The following is a 22,465-nucleotide window of genomic DNA, read 5'->3' as shown; positions in this document are numbered from 1 at the left end:
AGGTTGCTAAGATGATGCCACTACACTCTACCCAGGGCAACAGATTGAGACTCTGTCTTAAAAAATAAGAAAGAAAGGAAGGGAGGGATAGAGAGAGGAAGGGAGGGAAAGGGAAAGAAGAAAGGACAGAAGGAAAGAAAGAAAAGAAAAGAAGAAAGAAAGAAGTGCTGAAAGGTAATTTTCATTGTGTTTATTATAAAGCACTTTATTAAGTATTTTTTTGTAATTTGAAGATTGGTGCTAGCAATTCTTTGATAAAACTCAGTAATATTTTTAAGTTCTTAAATTATGCAACTGTAAGCAAATAAAAAGCAATGAACTGCCAGCCTGAGCAAGAGTGAGACCGTCCTAAAAACACATAGCTGGGCATTGTGGCAGGCTCTTGTAGTCCCAGCTACTTGGGAGACTGAGGCAAGAGAATCGCTTAAGCCCAGGAGTTTGAGGTTGCTGTGAGCTATGACAACCGTAGCACTCTACTAAGAGTGACAAAGTGAGACTCTGTCTCAAAAAAAAAAAAAATTTTTTTTATAAACTTTTCATTCACATATAAATGTATACACTTTTACTTATTGGGGACTAAAAGATTATTGATAGGTCTTTTATTAGACATCTAATATTAATTGGCTTCTATCTCAATCTGTGGTTTCTAGACTGGGTATGTAAAGATCTGAGTGATGATCATAGAAACCTGCTAGTAGTAGGTGCTCAATGAATGTTTTTTGTGTCCTAAGGATTCATTAATTTTTGTGAAAAGAGACCCAAAGTATCACAAGGCCATTAATGTTCACTTTGCTATATAGACTTTATTACATATAGCTCTCTATTAACTGGTACAGTTATACTAATTAAGATTTAAAATCATACAGATGACCCCAAGGCCTTTTGGATTGCTAAAAAAAGATGAAATAATAAGACAAGAATTCAATAATCACAATGTATTTCTGTTATGTGTACATTATTTGAAAAGTGATATTATAACTTTATTAATTATTATTTCTGTATAATCCATCAAAATACTTTAAGCCTGAATGATTCTGAATGCAATTCTTTTTTCACTGAAATCTACTTTTTGTATCCAAAATTAAAAAAATTTTTTAAATTAAAAAGTTCTTTTAAAAAAATTAATAGTCAAAAGAGGTATAGAGTAAATCAAAATAAGATGGACTAGGTACCCTATTATTTTGGATATATGTCCCATCAGGAGATATTTAAAAACTAAGTGCTTAATTATGGATATGAAACAGTAAAATGCACTTATGGGACAATACTCTTTACTCATTGTTATTACTTTTTTTTTTTGGTAGTTTTTGGCTGGGGCCTGGTTTGAACCCACCACCTCCAGTATATGGGGCTGGCGCCCTACTCCTTGAGTCACAGGCGCGGCCCACTGTTAATACTTTTTTAACAATGAGTTTAAAATAACAAATGTAGCTTACTGCTTGATATTTTAATAACAACGGAATTGGCAACATATCACAAATTGTACTTATAATAAGAAGTCTTTGATACATCAGGTTATTTGTGGTTTATAAAGGAAACTTTTTTTTTTTTTTTGTAGAGACAGAGTCTCACTTTATGGCCCTCGGTAGAGTGCCGTGGCCTCACACAGCTCACAGCAACCTCCAACTCCTGGGCTTAAGTGATTCTCTTGCCTCAGCCTCCCGAGCAGCTGGGACTACAGGCGCCCGCCACAACGCCCGGCTATTTTTTGGTTGCAGTTTGGCCGGGGCTGGGAACATAAAGGAAACTTTTAAGATAAGAGAAATAAAAACATTTCAATAGCATCACTGATGGAATAATGCAAAACTATATTTTCTACTCTTCATTCTTAATTATCTGTGTGACTGTCGATTTCCAAAGTGTAGGAAGGTCTTTATCACCAGTGATAGCTAGGATCCAGCCTAGTCCCCATCACATTTGTAGGACAGCAGACATATTTATTAAATAAATGAGAATGAGTCGCTTATGTGGTTAGTCCTTTGACTTTTTATTTGTTCATCTTTTATGGTATTGAGAGGAAGGAAGATAGTGACATTGAAACTGGTTAAATTTTTTTTTTTTTTGCAGTATTTGGCCAGGGCTGGGTTTGAACCCACCCCCTCCAGCATATGGGGCCGGCGCCCTACTCCTTTGAGCCATAGGCGCCACCCTGAAACTGGTTTTTAATTTTGCTGGTCAATTTGTCTAATGTGCTGTTAAAGTTTTAGTAGAAGAATTATCTCTGCTTTAGAAAAAAAGATACAGTGCCTTTTAAATTTGGGCTTTGTTTAAAAAAAATTTTTTTTTGAGACAGTCTCACTATGTTGTCCTGGGTAGAGTGCTGTGGCATCCTAGCTCACAGCAACCTCAAGGTCTTGGGCTTAAGCGATTCTCTTGCCTCAGCCTCCCGAGTAGCTGGGACTACAGGCATCTGCCACAACGCCCTGCTATTTTTTGGTTGCAATTGTCATTGTTGTTTGGCAAGCTCGGGCTGGATTCGAACCCGCCAGCTCCCTTGTATGTGGCTGGCACCTTAGCTACTAAGCTACAGGCTCTGAGTCAACTTTGTTTAAAAATTTTGATACATTCTTTATTTCACTCTTTACTGCAATTTCCATAGTAAATTATTTCTTCACAGCAAATGTTTTGAGTCTTAAAGTAGTTGAGAATACTTTATAACACTTAATTTGAGTTCTCTATCACAGCAATATCAGTTCAATTGAGAAATGATATCTATTTGAGATACTATTAATTTACCAGAGTATTTGAAGATACTATTAATTTACCAGAGTATTTGACGTATCTGAACAATTTCTTGTAATACTTGGTATATAGTCTGTGGATATGAGAAAATGACCACTATCACCAATTTATGTACATTTTTTATAGATTCAGATTTACATCATTGCTGATGGACAGTATCTCCTGTTTGAAAACTGGAAGTAACTAATTTTTATAATATTTTAACAATGAATCATTTTTGCTGGGCGTGGTGGCTCAGGCCTGTAATCCTAGCACTCTGGGAGGCTGAGGCGGGTGGATTGCCTGAGCTCACGGGTTCAAGTCCAGCTTGAGCAAGACCAAGACCCCACCTCTAAAAATAGCTGGGCGTTGTGGCGGGCGCCTGTAGTCCCAGCTACTGGGGTGGCTGAGGCAAGAGAATCACTTCAGCCCAGGAGTTTGAGGTTGCTATGAGCAGTGATGTGACGGCACTCTACCAAGGGCACTCTACCAAGGGTGACAAAGTGAGACTCTGTCTCAAAAAAATAAAGGAAAAAAAATCACCTGACCCCAACTTTTAGTGCTTATTCATTCACAGTTGATTTATATGTTTGCGTATAGTGTAGATAGTTCCACAAATGTGCTTCAGGAACCAACTTCATTTAAATTTCATTTGATGTTCACATAGAACTCCAAATTTTAGTGTATTGAATTGTATTTAGTGTATTAAAGACTAACAATGTCTGATCTCAAAATAAGACTTTTTTGCAGACTCTGAAAATATTAAAATTTTGTAAACATGATGAGTAGAACTGTGGTTCCGCACTGGTCTTTTTTTCTCTTGTGCTCATGTAAAATTATTTAAGTAATAATATTAGCTGGGTACAGCAGCTCATGCCTATTATCCTAGCACTCTGGGAGGCTGAGGCAGATGGATTGCTTGAGCTCACGAGTTCGAGACCAGCCTAAGTAAGAGTGAGACCCTGTCTCTAAAAAAAATAGCCAGGCGTTGTAGTGGGCACCTGTTGTCCCAGCTACTGGGAGGCTAAAGCAAAAGAATTACTTGAGCCTAGGAATTTGAGGTTGCTGTAAGCTATGACACCATGGCACTCTACCAAGGGTGACAAAATGAGACTGTCTCAAAAACAAAACAAAACAATAAAACAAAAAAGAAAAGAATGTTACTAAGTGTCCTATTTCCTATACTAATTTTTTTTTCTTGAGACAGAGTCTCACTATGTCGCCCTGGGTAGAGTGCCATGGCGTCACAGCTAACAGCAACCTCAAACTCTTGGGCTTAGGCGATTCTCTTGCCTCAGCCTCCCAAATAGCGGAGACTACAGTCGCCCGCTACAACACCCGGCTATTTTTTGGTTGCAGTTGTCATTGTTTAGCAGGCCCGAGCCGGGCTCCAACCCTCCAGCCTCAGAGTATGTGACTGGTGCTTTAACCACTGTGCTACAGCGCTGAACCTTTCCTGTGCTAATTTACTGCCTGGATGGGCTCAGGTGCTTGGGACAGGCTTTGTCACGCAGGATAGTACAAGGACGTGGAACTTGTTACATTATGATTATATATTTTAAGCCTTTTAAATGCTTATTATTAAGTCAGACTACTTGTCTGATTTTTATGTTCAGAACTAAAGAATCTGAATGTTAAATATTTTTAGTGATTCAACTTTGAAATGAAGATTATTTACCATCCTTTTTCAAATTTCTGGGAATAGTCCAATGAAAAACTATTCTGAAATAATAAGGTGAAACACTTGCAAGGGTAATAGTTTTTTATATGTATACATCTTCATTTTTTTCCATGTTGGCAAATAAGACAAAATACAGAAATAATTTACATGTTGTAGTCGATGGGTAGATTTGTAACTTTTAATCCACAGCTCTAGGTTTCTAGTTTTTGTTTGTTTAAAATAACCCTCTTATTCTCATTTTTGGCTGGTTTTTTAGTAATCATTGTATATTTGAAATTATTGTACTTGTACATTAGCAAGATATCCCTTTGCCGGTTTATATCTGGTAATCCATGCAAGATTTCATGTGAAAAAATGAAATCGCTCTTTTAAAAAGGTTTGAAAACTACTGGTGTAGAAACAGATGTTTTCATACTCAATAGTCTCTGGAACCAGGATTGTGTAAGATTCAGCAAGTTCTGAGGTAATTATGACCGTCTGAAATTAAACCCGTGGTCCTTAAGGCTAAATGACCTTCATCATAACCCAGAGCTCCCTAGTTCCACTGTGGCTACCAGTGACGTTATGCTGTACAACCATTCAAACCGAGAAATAAATGGCCCATTAGCCTACAGGAAACATTTGTCCAAAGCAGCTGTGTGCTAGTAGAATCAAGGAGGCCAGGTGAGAGAAATTATTCATAGATGTTATGAACCACTGGTTCTCTGCCTCTTTTAGTTTGTGAATTATTTCAGCAGGACAAAAGAATTTACAGACCATCCTAATTAACATTTTTACTTGCCACTATAAAAACAAAATCTCTCAGAATTAATAAGAATTAGGATAAGATACCACTTTAACATTTTCCATGCACTCTAGAAATAAAATTGTGACTTATTTGGAAAATTCAGTATGAAATAGACCCTTGGCATTTACAAATGTAACCTGCTATCACAACCCTTTGTCAGTGACTCTAAAAGGACATAGTAATACATGGTAATTTGTAAATGGTATAGCTTCTGTAAAAATTTAAAGAGGGTAATGTATATAAAACTCCCAGTTCAAATTTGAATGAATAGAGCTGGGAGAGCAGAGAGCACAAACCAGTACTTCAGTTTATAACTTCTGAGTGTGCCAAACCAATAGCATAGAATGTACCTGTCAGTAAAAGGAATTTGGAGATTTGCAAACATCAGTGATCTAATGTGGACCTACTTGTCCCAAACCTAAACAACTAGGAAATTGTTATGGGTAATCTATTTTGGGGAGGAAGGTACAATTTATATGATAGAAGAAATAATGATTGAATAAGTTGCTATTAGGAATTCATATAGTCGTTATAGATCTTATAGCTACTACTGTACACAGTGATGCTTGATGATTGTGAGATGACCTTGGGGTATTTTAGTGCTAGTCATACAGTTTAACAAGAATTAGGACTAGACACAAAAGCAAGACAAAAACTTATTTTTAGCAATAGAATACCCTTTTGTACCAAAGTCTTACATGGGATCGAATGCAAATACAGTGTTCTAAATGAGAGAGCCGGGAGGAAGCCAGAGATTATTGCTGGGCCTGTCTTCCTCCGCCATAGATCAGCACCTGCAGCAGCCCTCTGGAACCCTGGATTTCCACAGAACACATTTTCAAAACTGCTGATTCAGACTATTACTTTTTTCTACTGGTAGCCTTGCATCTAGACTTGCTTCTTTTAATCTACTTAGAGGATTGCTGCCAGAATGATGTTCCTGAACTTAACTCCCTTACTCAAAAACCATTTTAAGGGCTGGGTGCAGTTGCTCACGCCTGTAATCCCAGCACTTGGGAGGCTGAGGTGGGTGGATTGCCTGAGCTCACAGGTTCAAGACCAGCCTGAACCAGAGCGAGACCTCATCTCTAAAAATAGCCGGGTGTTGTGGTGGGCACCTGTCATCCCAGCTGCTTGGGAAGCTGAGGCAAGAGAATTGCTTAAGTCCAAGAGTTTGAGGTTGCTGTGAGCTGTGATGCCATAGCACTCTACTGAGGGCTACAAAGCAAGACTCTGTCTAAAAAATGAAAAAAACAAAAAAACCCAAACATTTTAAGTATTTCTAAGTTGGGCATTTAAGATACTCCACAATGTAGCTTCAATATACATTTCCTATGGCATACTTTCCAGAGTATTCCTATAGTATATTCTGTCCTCTAGTGTTCTTATTCTGGACCGCTTTTGTGTTCCCTCTACACACATCACTTTTCCTGACTCTTCATTTTTTCTAATGCTATTCTTCCAACTCAGCTAGTCCAAAAATGAGCTAATTCTCTCTCCAGCTGAAACCAACTTCTCCTGACTTTCCAATACTGTCAAGAGCACCACAGCCATGCCAATTGAAATCCTCATTCATCCCTTATGGTACATTCCAAATGCCATCTCCTTTAGGAAACCATTCCTTATTCTTTTACTGGAAGGAATCTCTCCCTTTTCTGAAACTTAGAAAACATTAGGAAACATTTTCAGTCTAATGACTTTTAAGATTCGAACTCCATTTTATGTTTAAACCTGAAGCATTTTTGAATGGTTTTAGTACCCTCTAACTTGTCTAGGATTGCAACTACCATATGCATTGAGGGAGGACAATTTTCTGTTTAGTTCAGAGACAAGACTTTTTTTACCATTATTCATGCAACTTGTATCCTTTTGCATTATTTAGCTGTTGCATTCATGGTGATTCTACACATACATCTGTCTACTTTATTTTTCTGTCTTCTGGAATAATTGTGTTGGTGCGTTTACTTTTTGAAATACAGATTAGTTTATTATCATTTCTTTTCTTTCAGTTGTCATTATGGTTGGGACTTTATTTTTTAAAAAGCTGTGGTTATATTTAATTTATAATGGTAAAAGAGGCATTATAGAGTGCCTCTTTTTTCTAAAAAAAGGACACTGGGTCATGATAGGTTGGAATCTCTGTTTATCACTGTTGTAGATAAACAGGAGTTACCCCTACTTCAAGAGACCAGCCGTAGCTTGAACAAAATAATGTGTATGAGGGCCGAGCGCTGTGGCTCATGCCTATAGCAGGGCGGGTGGATTGCTTGAGCTCATGAGTTCAAGACCAGCCTGAGCAAAAGTGAAACCCCATCTCTAGTAAAAATAGAACAACTGAGGCAAGAGGATTACTTGAGTTTGAGTTGGAGGTTGCTGTGAACTATGATGCCACAGCACTCTACCCAGGGCGACAGCTTGAGACTCTGTCTCAAACAAACAAACAAACAAGCAAACAAAAGAATAATTGGTACAAAATAATCCTGCACAATACTAGACACAGAGTTAGGATCCAGCAAACATTCGGTTTAGTGCACAGATCATTTACAAACATTCTTTAGATTCTCGCTAATTTAAGTATGGACTGTGGATTAGCAGCATCAGCATCATATGGGAATTAAATAAATATGGAATCTCAGGCTAGACTTAGTGAATACAATCTGCATTGTAACAAAATCCCCAGGAAATTGTTATGCGCATTAAAGTTTGACAAGCATTGTCTACACTTTGAACAGTATGAGTGAAACCTATCACCACTCTGATAGCACATGTTATGTCAGTGGATCATCTTTATATGTGTACTTAGCATATATTTTTTATTGTTTAAGTGCTGATTTTAAAAGATAGCTGAATAATGAAAGTTCTGCAGCATTTAATTTTGACTAATTTTGTAATTAAATATTTATTTCACAATATAATTCAAAAGTCAGAAATTTTCATTCGTTCTTCATTCAAAAAATATTTGTTAGGCTGGACGCTGTGACTCAGACCTGTAATCCTAGCACTCTGGGAGGCTGAGGAGGTAGATAGTCTGAGCTCAGGCGTTCAAGACCACCCTGAGCAATAGCAAGACCCTGTCTCTAAAAAAAAAAAAAAAAAAAAATAGCCAGATGTTATGGCGAAGGCCTTTTGTCCTAGCTACTTGGGAGGCTGAGGCAAGAGAATCGCTTGAGCCCAAAAGTTTGAGGTTGCTGTGAGCTGTGATGCTACAGCACTCTACTGAGGGTGACAAAGTGAGACTCTGTTTCAAAAAATATATATATTTATTGAATACTATTATATGCCATCTTTCAAAATATGAGCAACACAGTGGTAAACAAGATAGACAAAGATATGGCCCTCATAGAATTTAATCAAGTGAGAAAGATAGCCCCAAAAGCAAGTAATAACAACCGAAATAATTAAAATTATGCCAAGTAACTATGAAGGAAATAAAAAGAGTGCTAATATAGAGAATAATGGTAGGAGCAGGGTTGGGGCCCTCTCCTCTAAAGAAGAGGTCTGGCTAGAGATGGGAATGTGGTCATTCTGAGAACATAGGTGATATTTAAAGCCAAAGAAATGAATGAGATCTCTTAAACAGAGAATGTATTGAGAGAAGAATGCATTCAGGGGCCCTGAAAAATACCTCGTCTGGTCAGGTCAAAGAGGAGAAGGCAGTAAAAGAGAAAGAGCAGCCAGCCAGACAGGAAGAAAGCCAGCAAAGTGTAGTGTAACAGAATTCAAGAAAGAAGAAGATGTCATGGAGGAGTGAGTCCTCAGCTGTGTTGAGTGTAGCTGAGAAATCAAACAAGATAAGGACAAGTGTGGATTGGTTTGGGCAACATAAAACTTACTAGTGATGTTGGCAAAGTGGCTTCCTTGGAGTGGTGGGAGTGGAAACCAAAGTGGGTAAAGCGGGAATGGGCATAGAAGGAGTAAAAACGTTGATAACAGAGCGGCGCCTGTGGCTCAGTCAGTAAGGTGCCGGCCCCATATACCGAGGGTGGTGGGTTCAAACCCGGCCCCGGCCAAACTGCAACCAAAAAACAGCCGGGCGTTGTGGCGGGCGCCTGTAGTCCCAGCTACTCGGGAGGCTGAGGCAGGAGAATCACTTAAGCCCAGGAGTTGGAGGTTGCTGTGAGCTGTGTGAGGCCACGGCACTCTACCGAGGACCATAAAGTGACACTCTGTCTCTACAAAAAAAAACAAACGTTGATAACTGGCCATTTTCCAGAAGTTTAGCTACGAGGTGAAGAAGAGAAATCAGTGGGGCCATTGCTGGAGGTCAATATGGATTAAGAATGATTTTTTAGTTTGTTTTCCAGAAATAATTGACATCTACACTATCTGTAGCTAAAATTTACCGAAAAAATTAAAAGATGGCAACTGAAGTTGAAACAGATTTGGAAATCCCAGAATTAGCTATCACCGAAAATATCTTTGTATTTAGTTGGCACATGACATGTAAATCAATTTCCTCATCATGAGAATTTTTAAGCTATATGGAGCCTTTCAGTCAATGGTTGGTACAGAGAAATTTGTTTGAGACAGGGTCCCCTCCCTCTGCCACCCAGGCTGGAGTGCAGTGGCCGAATCATAGCTCACTGTAACCTTGAATTCCTGGGCTCAAGTGATTGCCTGGCTAGTTTTTTTATATTTTTGTACATATGAGGTCTCACTGCATTGCTCAGGCTGCTCTTGAACTCTTAGGCTCAAATGATCCTCCTGCCTTGCTCTCCCAAAGTGTGGGGTTACGAGCCCAAGCACTGTGTCTGACTGGTATAGGTATAATTTATAAAGATTCTATAGCAGAATCATGAGAAACTCTTGAAATTAAAAGTTTCTTTCAAAAGTGGGAAGTGGCTGCTATAATTGCATTTCTAAGTTTTAAAATTTTAAACATTTGAGGATGTTTGAGTGTTCAATGAAGTTGTTTTGTAGTATTATTATTATTATTTTTTTTTTTGAGACAAGAGTCTCACTCTTGCCCAGGCTAAAGTGCCATGGCTTCAGCCTAGTTCATAGCAACCTCAGACTTCTGGGATCAAGTGATCCTCTTGCCTCAGTCTGTGGAGTAGCTGGGACTACAGGCACCTGCCACAAAGCCCAGCTAACTTCTCTATTTTTAGTAGAGATAGGGTCTCACTGTTGCTCAGGCTGGTCTTGAACTTGTGTGCTCAGGTGATCCTCCTGTCTTGTCCTCCCAGAGTGCTAGGATTATAGGCATGAGCCACTGTGCCTGGCTTTCAGTAGGCTTTTTTTTTTTTTTTTTTAATAAGGGAATGACACATCCAATAGGTGCACATCTTGTGTATGTAGCTTTATTATTTTTTACCTACATACAACCTTCCAGATCAAGATACGGAACATTTGCATCACCTCAGAAAGTTTCCTGGTATCCCTTTGCTGTTAATATCTCCCTTTGCCCCAAGTTGAAAACTATTCAGCCTTCTATCATCCTAGATGAGTTTTCCCTTTCTTAAATTCCATATAAATTTGTTATACAGTATTATGCTTTTATTGTGCCTGGCTTCTTTTCCTTGACAGATTTTTGAGATCCATCCATGTTATTTGTTTATTCTCTTTTATTATTGGATAGTATGGATATACCACAATGTATTCATTATGCTGTTGATTGACATTTGATGGTGTCTGGTGTCCGGCTAGATTATGAACATTCTCGAACATGTCTCTTACTGGACATACACATATTTATACCTCCTATCTAGGACTAGGATTTCTGGGTCATAATCTGGGTGTATGTTTAGCTTCGAAACATACTGTGAAACAGTTTCCAAAGCTATTGGGCCAATTTACCCTCCCACAAGTCATGGCTGAGAGTTCAACTTGTTCTACATCAACACTTGCTATTGTCAATCTTTTTCATTTTAACCATTCTTATGAGTGTACAGTAGTATTTTACTGTGGTTTTAATTTGCATTTTTCTGATGAGTTGAGTCCTTTTCTGATGATGATTTTACTGTGGTTTTCATTTGCATTTTTCTGATGATGTTGAGTTCTTTTTGTTATGTTTATTGGCCATTTGGATAGCCTCTTCCCTGAAATGCCTAAAGTCAGCTAGTCATGTGGAGTTTTTTCTTTTGAAATTGCGTTGTGTTTTTTGTTATTGAATTTTTAGGGATTTTTCTTTTATATTTTGGAAATGTGTACTTTGTCAGATGTGTATTGTAAATAGTTTCTCCCAGTCTATAATTTGTTTTTTTAATCTGTTTGATTTTTTTTTTTTTTGAGACAGTCTTACTATGTTGCCCTTGGTAGAGTGTGATGGCGTCACAGCTCACAGCAACCTCCAACTCTTGGGCTTAAGCGATTCTCTCATCTCAGCCTCCCAAGTAGCTGGGACTACAGGTGTCCACACAATGCTTGGCTATTTTTTGTTGTTGCAGTTGTCATTGTTGTTTTTTTTAGCTGGCCCAGGCTGGGTTCAAACCCACCAGCCTAGGTGTACATGGCTGGCGCCATAACCACTGTGCTATGGGCGCGAGACTAATCTATTTGATTAAATAGAATTCTTTTTGTTGTTTTTTGAGATAGAGTCTTACTTTGTTGCCCTCTGCAGAGTGCGGTAGCATCATAGCTCACAGCAACCTCAAACTCTTGTGCACAAGTGATCCTCTTGCCTCAGCCTCTGGAGTAGCTGGAACTACAGACATCCACTACAATGCCCAGCTATTTTTTTTAGAGACAGGGTCTCACTTTTTCTCAGGCTGGTCTCGAACTCCTAAGCTCAGGCAATCCACTGCCTTGGCCACCACACCTGACCTAGAATTCTTATTTAATGAAGAATAATTTATCCTTTTTCCCCTTTTGTGATTAAGTGCTCCTTATTCCCTGTTTAAGACATCTTCACCTACTCCAAGGCCATGAAAATATTCTATTGTGTTTTCCTCTAGAAGTCTGATTGCTCCAACTTTAATATTTAGGTCTATTATCTATTTCAAAGAATGATTCTGTTTGGGGCCCTGGTCATTTTATAGCAGAAGCTAGACATTTTATGGTAATGAAATAAAAGTCTTGATTTGAATATGTTAGATTCAATCATTTTATTTTACTTATTTTTTTTGAGACAGTGTCTCACTTTGTCACCCTTGGTAAGAGTGCCGTGGTGTTATAGCTCACAGCAACCTCAAATTCCTGGGCTCAAGTAATTCTTTTGCCTCAGCCTCTCGAGTAGCTGGGACTACAGGTGCCAGCCACAACACCCGGTTATTTTTTAGAGTTGGGTGTCTTGCTCTGGCTCAGGCTGGTCTCGAACCTGTGAGCTGAGGCAATCCACCCACCTTGGCCTCCCAAGTGCTGGGATTATAGGCGTGAGCCACTGAGTCTGGCCCCAATTCAATCATTTTAGCACAAACTTTTAAAATAAAAAGTAGCAATGACATGAAAGGCTATATTCTTCCCTTTCTCTCTACATGTTCATTTGGTAGCATGAAATACACAAGGTAGAAATAGATTTATGTATATTTTTCTACAACTTGAGGATAACTGACCTTTCGAGAAAAGCTAACACTGGACATTAAATTTGTTGTTTTAGCTGCATTGTCAGCAATTCACTTGTGCCTCTCAGACTATAATTTCCTTGTTAAACACTTAATCTAAAGAGAAAAATGGAATGCTTTATTTAAGATAGGATAGGGCAAAAAAAAAAAAAAGATAGGGTAGGGCAGGAGAACTGAAATAATAGAGAGGGCTGTGTTTGATCTTGTGTTCTTAGAAAAGTAGTCTTGATATTTCTTAACCTTTGCCTTAGTCCAAGGATGTTGGGGAAGAAGTATTTCATGGCTGGAGGGATTACTCTCACTATAAGGCATGCTCTTTGTTTTTTTGAAAAATCTTCTTTTCTTCTCAATCAACAATAACCCAGTCAGTTGAGATGTTTGAAATTAGTTGGATCTAAATTTCTTCTAGTTCTAGCTTTCTTTTTTTTTTAATTTTTATTTATTTACTTATTTTTTGAGACAGAGTCTTGCTATGTTGCTCTTCGTCAAGTGCTGTGGTGTCATAGCTCACAGCAACCTCTAACTCTTGGGCTTAAGTGATTCTCTTGCCTCAGCCTCCCAAGTAGCTGGGACTACAGGTGCCTGTCACAACACCCAGGTATTTTTTTATGTTGTTGTTGTTGTCATTGTTGTTTTAGCAGGCCCAGGCCAGGTTTCAACCTGCTAACCCTGGTGTATGTGGCCAGTGCCCTAACCACTGAGCTACGGGCGCCAAACCCTAGTTCTAGCCTTCTAATATCTATAATCTATATAGGAGGACATTTAAAAACATGTGGCTCATGTCTGTAATCCTAGTACTCTTGGAGGCTGAGGCAGGTGGATTTCTTGAGCTTGAGAGTTCAAGACCAGCCTGAGCAAGCATGAAACCCCATCTCTAAAATAGCCAGATATTATGACAGGCACCTGTAGTCCCAGCTACTTGGGAGGCTGAGGTAAGAGGATCACTTGAGCCCAAGAGTTTGAGGTTGCCGTGAGCTGTGACACTACAGCACTCTATCGAGGGCAATAAAGTGAGACTCTGTCACAAATAAACAAAAAAGTATGATTTAAATTCTCTGAAATGGCAATGAAACTTAAGAGATGAATCTTGCTTCTCTTAATGTCGCTGACATTGTGCCCTTGGGCAGTTATTTGACTTTTATATATTTTTCTCATTCTTCATGTCTTGGATCTTGTCTGTAAAGGGGGAACATAAATGCATTGCAGCTATTTGTCTTCCGGAAATGTTATGAGGATACAAAGGAATCTCATTGCACTACTAGGCGGAGTGTTTACTGCCACATTTTACTTTTTATTTTTTTGAGACAAACTCTCACTCTATCACCCTGGGTAGAGTGCCGTGGCCTCCTAGCTCACAGCAACCTCAAACTTCTGAGCTCAAGTGATCCTCTTGCCCAGCCTCCCAGAGTGCTGGGATTACAGGCATGAGCCACACTGTGCCTGGCTTGTTGCCACATAGACAAACAAAAACCTATTTAGAAGAAAGCTCTCACCATGGTCAGGCACCTGAGTGGGAACATCTGAGTATTAATTTATCCTGTATGTTCCCAGAAAGCTGAACTATGGGCTGAAAGAGGAAATTTGAGTTCTGCTATATTTATAAGGAAGAAGGCTTTTCAACCATAAGTTTTTCTGAAATGGAAGGGAATAACCTCTGTATTATTGGAAATGGCTCTACAACCCAAGTAAGGGAATATTAGAGGACATTCAAGCATCAGGTGACAGAAGGACAGATGAGCTGGTTAAAATAACCACGTCAGTCTTAGTATTCTAATTTCGTTGGTTAAAGGGGTCCCTTTCATTCTACAAACTGTTCTTGTAATGTTAAATTCCAGGAATGATTGTATGTAGCGGTGATAAAGAGAATTGGCTAGGGATTTTTCAGAAAGGGTAGTAACACATCTCTGCCACAGTGTTAATGTTGCAGTTGTGAAAACATCCTTGTAGTCAGCGCCTCAATTTCCAAAGCAGTTAAAAAGGGAAAATGGGCATTTTATTTTTTTATTTTTTAAATGTGCATTTTAGATAAGAGAATTTTTTTTTTTTTTTTAAAGCATAAGGATAAGGGAGTTAGTTTACTGTGAGGAAGACAGAAAAGAATATCAACATTCGGGGACAGCTTTCCGACACCAGAAAGCACCAGAGCTTCTGGCAGCTGGCAAACTCAGAACAGGATGCTTTCGGGGATCTGACCTTTCGCTTTTCTTGATTGCCTGCATTTCCTACTGGAAAAACAGACCATGGAGTAGAGAGTAATATGATCTCTGAAACTAAGAGGAGAATTTTGTTAGCTAGTATTCTTTCTTTGTTTTTTTTTTTTAGTATTCTTAATTGAATGATACTTAATAGGACAGTATTAGAAATAAAGGCAAATTTATAACAATTTGAGTTCAGAACATGGTTTGATCTTTTTTGCTAATGTAAATATTGAGTTTGTTCGTAGATCATTGATATTAGAGCCAAGAGGTAGACATTCCTGTCTGAACTTGGATGAAATACAGTTTACATTTTATTTGTAACCTCACCCTTTCATTCTGCAGCCTATGAAATGCTAGGCTAGCTGAGAAAAACCTGGGTATCTCAACTAAAAATTCTAACTGTTGAAATTTTTTACATGGCATCTTTCTCCATGAAAAGATAATCTGAAGGGATAAAAAAAATTGAATTTGTCGTCTCTTTGTAAGCATGTGATGAAGACTTGTTTCCCATGCTGGTAGAAAACGATTTGAGATTGCTGATATAGCTGTGAATAGCTAGCAGTAGTAGAGTGCTGTGAAAAGCTACAAGAAAAATGACCTTTCACATTTACAGTCAAATATATCTGTCAGCTATCTCAGTAATAGAATAGCTATGTCCTTTAGAAGATTTGTTATTTAAGAGATAAGGTGTTGGGGGGGTGGAGGGGTAGGAAGGAAGGGGATTGGTGTGCGGTCACCTACACTGTCACAGTGTAAAAGGTACACGGCACCTCCTGGGTGAGGGGCACAGCTACAACAGGGACCTTACCCAGCAAATGCAAACATGGTAACTTAATTGTACCCTCATATTAATCTGAAATTTAAAAAAAAACAAACAAGCGCCAGAAGAAAAACGATGTAAGGCGTTAACAGAAAACACTTATAATTTAATTCAATGTTAAAACATATCAGGAGATGGGTTTGTTTAGTTGTAGAACAAGCAGAAGGGCAAATGGTATAGAACAGTGGTAACTAGGCTTTCTTCAAGATTACAGCTTTGACCTTTAAATGAGATAAGAAGATGGTTTTATCTAATGATACCAAAAAGTCCTGATGAAAACGTGATGCTAAATATATATTCGTGCACATACATGTAAGTGCATTTTAAAATTTTTTATCCAGATGTTTGGCATCATGTGGTGGGGTATTTTTGCCCTCTGAAAAGTCACAATAATTTTCAGTCTGTGAAATTTGTAAAGTGCTTTGTATGAAAGATGTTGTCTACACCCTTAATTTTTTTGATTACTTCATTATTTAAAACCTCATCTTTTCCCTGAAATTCCAATTGCAGAGCTTTGGAGGTAATTGAAGGTAATTTGAAGGTAAATAGAAGGTCATTGTTATGCTGTTTCCGGAATAATTCGTTTTTAAGTTTTGATTGATACTTAAGTTTTCCTCTTTTCTCATGTTCCAGAGGGTTTTTTTTTTTTTTTTTTTGGAAAGAATTTAATAGGTGTATCATTAAGTATACCAGATGCTGGACTTCTAAAACTTATACTTCAGTATAAAAGCATTTCTATACATTTCTGTTCATGATGCTTGTCCCTCTGATTTACCTGAAATCAATGAATCTAAGAACTATCAGGGGAAAATTGCACATGGAACCGCTGGCTCTTGAGCAGGCATGCCTCAGCGTCCCCTGAAGTATGCTTTTTCTGCAAGTCTGGTGTGCTCCAGGGTACCACCAACCCAGTGTGGCTCGAAGATTACAGATTACCAGAGGGTTTTTTTTTTTTTTAACTTTCTAATTTCTAGATTATTTTACTTCATTAAAAAATTCATATTATTGGCTTGGCCCCTGTAGCTCAAGCGGCTAGGGTGCCAGCCACATACACTGGAAGTGGCAGGTTCAAGCCCAGCCCAGGCCTGCAAACAGCAATGACAACTACAACCAAAAAATAGCCGGGCATTGTGGTGGGCACCTGTAGTTCCAGGTACTTGGGAGGCTGAGGCAGGAGAATTGCTTAAACCCTAAAAAAGAATTTGAGGTTGCTGTGAGCTGTGATTTCACAGCACTCTACGGAGGGTGACATAGTGAGACTCTTTCTCAAAAAAAAAATTATATTGCTTTTAACAGATCGCAATTGCATATGTTTATGGGATATGATATGTTTTGGTATATGTATCACATCCATCAATTCACTTACTTATCTTTTTTGGTGGTGAAACATTTGAAATTTGCTGTTTTAGCAATTTTTAAATATATAATACATTATTATTTATTATTATTTTTAAGACAGAGTCTCACTATGTCACCCTAGAGTGCTGTGACATCACAGCTCACAGCAACCTCCAACTCTTGGGCTTAAGTGATTCTCCTGCCTCAGCCTCCCGAGTAGCTGGGACTACAGGCACCTGCCACAATGCCCGGCTATTTTTTTTTTTGTTGTTGTTGTTGTTGCAGTTGTCGTTGTTTAGCTGGCCTGGGCCGGGTTCGAACCTGCCACCCTCGGTGCATGTGGCCAGCACTGTAACCACTGTGCTACAGGCGCCAAGCCTATAACACATTATTATTAACTGTAGTGACCTTGCCGTGCAGTAGATCTCCTTCTGTCTAACTGAACTTTGTACCCTTTTCTCCAGCATCTCCCCATTACCCCAATCCCAGCCTCTGGAAACCGTCATTCTACCTTTTACTTCCATGAGTTTGACTTTTTAGATTCCACGCATGTGAGTGGAACAGTATTTGTTTTTCTGTGCCTGGCTTATTACACTTCACGTGATGTCCTCCTGGTTCATCCATGTTGTTAAAAATGACAGACTTTCCTTTTTTTTCAAAGCTGAATAATATTCTGTTGTGTATAGACACCGTATATTCTTTATCCATTCATCCACCGATGGACACTTAGGTTGTTTCCATGTCTTGGCTCTTACGAATAGTGCTAACCTGATTCAGAGTTTTTAGTGCTTGTTTTTAATAGATAGCTTCCCAGTAGTACCCTGAATCCCCGAAAATGAGAGTGTCTTATTTTAAGGTGTGCTCCCAAAGATGCGCTAAGTCTTATTTTCAGGGGACGTCTTATCTTTCCTGTAAGTAGGTCTTATTTTCGGAGGATGTCTTATTTTCGGGGAAACAGGTCAAGAGAGTCTAGCCAGGCATCCTCAAACTTTTTAAACAGGGGGCCAGTTCACTGTCCCTCAGACCGTTGGAGGGCCGGACTATAGTTTAAAAAAAAAACTATGAACAGATTCCTATGCATAGTGCACATATCTTATTTTGAAGTAAAAAAACAAAACGGGAACAAATACAATCACACCGCCTCATGTGGCCCGCGGGCCGCAGTTTGAGGACGCCCTGGGAGCAGTGATGTGCAATAGAATTTTGTGTGATGATAAAAATGTTCTTTATACGCGTCCTACACTAAGGTAGCCACACATTCTGTTGAGTGGTTGGAATGTGGCTGTTGTGCCTGAGAAAGGACATTTTAAATTAAAAAAAAAAAAAAAATAGCCACACGTGGCTAGTGGCTACCGTGTTGGATGGTACAATATTAGTATTAGTACTAGACCGAGAACAGGGCTCCCCACACTTTTTCTGTAAATGACCAGATAGCATATGTGTTGGGCTTTGTGGGTCATAGACTTTCTGTTGCAACCTCTCAACTCTACAGTTGTTGCACAAAATTATCCAAAAACAGTCTGGGTAAGTCAGTGTTCCAATAACATTTTATAGATGGGCTCTGAAATTTGAATTTCATAAAGTTTTTGAGTATCTTGAAATTATATTCTTCTGATTTTTTCTGAATCATTTAAAAATGTAAAATCCAGTTGCTGCAACTGACACTATTTCATTCCTTTGTATTGCGGGTGCATTGAAAAAGCCTTGACTTCAGGATTTTAGGGTGCCGAAGTATAACAGAAACATTTGTACCCCCTTCATATTTTGAAATTTACAAAGAGGAAAAAATGTAAAAACCATTCTTAGTTCACAGGCCATGGAAAAAGGCAGCTGAGCTATAGTTTGCTGAACCTTGATCTAGAGTGTTCATAGGGATCAACCATAGAAATGTAAAAATCCATGTGTTTATCCAATGAATATTCATGGAGTGTCCATCATCAGTGGGCACTGGTTTGAGGGCCAAGGACAGAGCAATACAAAACAGACAACATCCTTGTTCTCATGGTGCTTAACATTCTGGTGGCAGAGAGACAGATAAAAATAAAACGAAAGATGGTGATAAAGGTGAAATTATATAAAGAAAAAGCAAGGAAGAGAAAGAGTGACAGTGGAAGATGGCATTTTGTATAGGATAATTAGGTAAAGCTGACTTGATACGGTGACATTTAAGAAGACCCCTGAATGAAGAGAAGTAAGCCAGGTGCCTTCCGGGGGAGGAGCCCTCAGGCAGAAGCTTGCTTTACCTGTGCAAGTAAAGGGAGTGATTTGGAAAATTGATGAGATTAATATTTCGACAAAATTAACTCACTCCAAGATTATTCCATCAGTTTTAATTTTCATTTCATATGTATAAAGCAAAAAACTATATTCCTTTCCTTCTTTTTCTTTCTTTCTTTTTTTTTTTTTGAAACAGAGTCTTGCTCTGTTGGCGGGGCTAGAGTGCAAGGGCATCATCATAGCTCACTGCAACCTCAAGTTCCTGGGCTCAAGTGATCCTGCTGCCACGGTCTCCTGAAGTAGCTAGGTCTACAGGCATGTGCCACCACACCCAGCTGATTGTCTTTTTTTCTATTTTTTGAAGAGATGAGATCTGACTGTGTTGCTCAGGCTGGTCTCAAACTCCTGGCCTCAAATGATCCTCTTACCTCACCCTCCCAAAGTGTTAGGGTTATAGGCACGAACCACTGTGCTGGGCCTGGAAAACTATATTTCTTTTTTTTTGACACAGAGTCTTACTATGTCGCCCTTGGTAGAGTACCGTGGTGTTAGGGCTCACAGCAACCTCAAATTCTTGCTTCAGTGATTCTCCTGCCTCAGCCTCCCACCTAGCTGGGACCATAGGCGCCCACCACAATGCTCACCTATTTTTTTTGTTATTGTTGTAGTTGTCACTGTTTGGCAGGCCCGGCTGGATTCGAACCTTCCAGCTCTGGTATATGTGGCCAATGCCCTAGCTGCTGAGCCACAGGCACCAAGCCAGGGAAAACTACATTTCTATCCAAAGCAATATAGGGAGCCTTATACTTAGCTTTCTGGAGCATTCTTTTGGAAAATATTTTGGAAAATATTTTAAATATGCTCATGTTGACTGCCTACACATAAAAATACCCAAGTAGACTCTGTCAAATGGAAACTTTTACTGAATTTTGGGGGGACTGAAGTGTAAAGAAATACAAAATGATGAATTAAAAACTAAGAAGTTTTTGCTGCATTTAGTCATAGTTAACAAATTTCTGGTCTTCAGGTGGGAATTCCTTTACCCTCAGTCTACTATTATTTCTGATGGGCTTCATGTTCTCATAAAGATCTTTCGGTGTAAGGGGAAAATGTACTTCAATCTGTTTTGTCCTCATGTTTTAAATATTTCTTAGTGCTTAAGAAGAACATTCATGTGGCCTGATTATAGATGGTTTGAATGTTGCTTTTAAGTTAGGAATGCTAAGGTAGTCAGAATCTCCTTTTTCTTTTAGGAGCTATACGAAGTTACTTCTGGTGCTATTTACAGGACCCAGAGTACACTTGAAAAAATATTGAGAGCTATTTAAATGTCATTGTCAGAGGGTTTTAAAGGTTCAGAGGACCAGGACTTTTTGCCTTCAGTTCACCAAATCAAAAAGCCACCTTGCTGTGTAGTCACTAAAAGCTGTTCCCACATAAAGGTTGCACATATGAAACCTTTGAGCTAGTTTTCTTTCTTTATTTTTTTTCCTATTAAGAATCCTTTCAGTGTGCAGTTGAAAGTTTCAGTTAGCTTTTTTTTTTTTAAATTACAAAAGAACCACTATCAAACTTACAGAAAAGTTTCAATACAATACAAAAAAACTATTTTTTCCACAGGTATTGAGAGTAAGTTGCTGACACAATGCCTTAGCCCTCTTCAATAACCTCAGTGTGTCTGTCCCACCTTCTCCTACGTAACCACGGTAAGGCCATCAAGACCATGAAATTAACATTGATAACACGACTACCCTTCTGTCCTCAGACCTTATCCAGGTTTCTCTATAATGCCCTTTACTGTAAGGGACTTCAGATTTGGTTGTGTCTCTTCACTCTCCTTCGGTCTGGAACGGTTCTCAGTCTGCCATTGACATTGACACATTGGAGGATTACAAACCAGTGGCTTTGTAAACTAACCCTCAGAATCTGTTCCTTTCCTCATGATTTGATTCATGTTTCGCCTCTCTGGCAGGAATTTCACAGAAGGGATGCCATGCTCTTTTGACTATCAGGAAGCCTAAACTTTCTAATATCATTTTTAATAACGATCCCCTGTAACGTTGCTCAGTTACAGTGGTGGCAAACAGGCTTCTCCACCATATGGGTACTCTTCCACCTCTGTAACTAGTAAGTATTTTTGGAGATAAGCACTTTGAAACCATATACATACCCTATTTGTCATCAGACTTTCAGCTTATTCACTTATTAATAACAATGGACTCATAATTTCTGTTTGTCCCTCCAGGGGGATATAATCTAATCAAAATAACTTTCATTATTTTGATGCTCTTGTGTCCCAGATTTGGCCAATGGAAAGCCTTTCAGCATGACTTCTTTTTTTTTTTATTGTTGGGGATTCATTGAGGGTACAATAAGCCAGGTTACACTGATTGCAATTGTTAGGTAAAGTCCCTCTTGCAATCATGTCTTGCCCCCAGAAAGTGTGACACACACCAAGGCCCCACCCACCTCCCTCCTTCCCTCTTTCTGTCCCCCCCATAACCATAACTGTCATTAATTGTCCTCATATCAAAATTGAGTACATAGGATTCATGCTTCTCCATTCTTGTGATGCTTTACTAAGAATAATGTCTTCCACGTCCATCCAGGTTAATATGAAGGATGTACAGTCTCCATTTTTTTTAGTGGCTGAATAGTATTCCATGGTATACATATACCACAGCTTGTTAATCCATTCCCGGGTTGGTGGGCATTTAGGCTGTTTCCACATTTTGGCGATTGTAAATTGAGCTGCAATAAACAGTCTAGTACAAGTGTCCTTATGATAAAAGGATTTCTTTCCTTCTGGGTAGATGCTCAGTAATGGGATTGCAGGATCAAATGGGAGGTCTAGCTTGAGTGCTTTGAGGTTTCTCCATACTTCCTTCCAGAAAGGTTGTACTAGTTTGCAGTCCCACCAGCAGTGTAAAAGTGTTCCCTTCTCTCCACATCCACGCCAGCATCTGCAGTTTTGAGATTTTGTGATGTGGGCCATTCTCACTGGGGTTAGATGATATCTCAGGGTTGTTTTGATTTGCATTTCTCTAATATATAGAGATGATGAACATTTTTTCATGTGTTTGTTAGCCATTCGTCTGTCGTCTTTAGAGAAAGTTCTATTCATGTCTCTTGCCCATTGATATATGGGATTGTTGGCCTTTTTCATGTGGATTACTTTGAGTTCTCTATAGATCCTGGTTATCA

General features: G+C 38.8%; 1 protein-coding gene and 1 non-coding gene across 3 annotated transcripts in view; one reads left to right on the top strand and one right to left on the bottom strand.

Annotated features, from left to right (window-relative positions):
* Window positions 1-22,465, top strand: part of IKZF3 (IKAROS family zinc finger 3) — a 115,892-nt gene that overhangs the window by 3,500 nt on the left and 89,927 nt on the right. The window lies entirely within an intron of this gene.
* Window positions 16,416-16,640, bottom strand: LOC128571424 (small Cajal body-specific RNA 13). The gene has a single exon (XR_008375840.1). It is a non-coding gene; the product is annotated as a small Cajal body-specific RNA 13 (non-coding RNA).

This window comes from Nycticebus coucang, chromosome 18, assembly GCF_027406575.1.
Source record: "Nycticebus coucang isolate mNycCou1 chromosome 18, mNycCou1.pri, whole genome shotgun sequence".
In the NCBI taxonomy this organism is placed as follows: Eukaryota; Metazoa; Chordata; class Mammalia; order Primates; family Lorisidae; genus Nycticebus; species Nycticebus coucang.
This window is presented reverse-complemented; position numbering and strand designations above follow the sequence as displayed.